The 1,020-nt window shown below is 66.1% G+C and overlaps 1 protein-coding gene across 1 annotated transcript in view; it reads right to left on the bottom strand.

Annotated features, from left to right (window-relative positions):
- LAMTOR5 (late endosomal/lysosomal adaptor, MAPK and MTOR activator 5) overlaps positions 1–1,020 on the bottom strand; it is a 4,071-nt gene that overhangs the window by 1,710 nt on the left and 1,341 nt on the right. The gene's annotated exons all lie outside the window — the stretch shown is intronic.

The raw sequence follows: 1,020 nt of genomic DNA, 5'->3' as shown, positions 1-1,020 counted from the left end.
GGGACGCGTGACCCCCCCAACCCGGCCCCCACCCCTCTGCCCGTGCCCTCCACCCCTGGGAGCCTCCCGGGGCTCCTGCGAAGAAGCAGCTGCCGCAGGCTCCCGCATGCACCGTGCCTTGATGGGGGGGGATTGGCTGCAAATCCAGGCCCCGTGCCCCCCGAGCAGCCCGGCTGCTGTCCCGCTGAGCGGGTGGCACAGTTGCCATTCTTGGTTGGGTTTTTGGGGGTTATTTCTTTTTCTCCCCTCCCTTTTCTCAGCCTTTGTACTCCTGAGCGTCTTTGATTTGTGTTTCCCTCCCTCCGTGCGGCACCGCTCAGGATTTGCACAGCAAAACGAGATTCGAGCGATGGTTTAATGGTGGAGCACCCAGCCAGAGCATCCTCTCGCAGCTGGACCACGGGCGGGGATGCAGGGACACGGGGACAGGGGCTGGACCCCGATATCTGCAGCAAGAAGAGCATCACTGGGCTGGTGCATATGGTATTGGGGAGGGGCCAGGACCCCCACCCCTTCCCACGGCGCAGAGAGGGGTTAAAATATCAGTACTGGTGTGGCCAGCAGGAGCAGGGCAGGGAGCGTGCCCCTGTGCTGGGCACTGGGGGGGCCGCCCCTCGAATGCTGGGGTCAGGGTTGGGCCCCTCCCTCCCCGAAGGACCTGGGGGGGCTGGAGCGTGTCCAGAGAAGGGCAGCGGAGCTGGGGAGGGGTCTGGAGCCCCAGGCTGCTGGGGAGCGGCTGGGGGAGCTGGGGGGGTTCAGCCTGGAGCAGAGGAGGCTGAGGGGAGCCCTCATCGCTCCCTACAACTGCCTGAGAGGAGGGGGGAGCCGGGGGGATCGGGCTCTGCTCCCAGGGAAGGGGAGATGGGATGAGGGGCAACGGCCTCAAGTTGTGCCAGGGCAGGGTGAGGTTGGCCATGGGGAACAATTCCTTCCCCTTGGGGCTGTCAGGCACTGGAAGGGGCTGCCCAGGGAAGGGGTCGAGTCCCCAGCCCTGGGGGGATTTAACAGCCGGGCAGAGGC

This window comes from Egretta garzetta, unplaced genomic scaffold (assembly GCF_000687185.1).
Source record: "Egretta garzetta isolate BGI_Z169 unplaced genomic scaffold, ASM68718v1 scaffold688, whole genome shotgun sequence".
Classification (NCBI taxonomy): domain Eukaryota; kingdom Metazoa; phylum Chordata; class Aves; order Pelecaniformes; family Ardeidae; genus Egretta; species Egretta garzetta.
The sequence above is the reverse complement of the archived record's forward strand: the minus strand, read 5'-3'. Positions and strand labels throughout refer to the sequence as shown.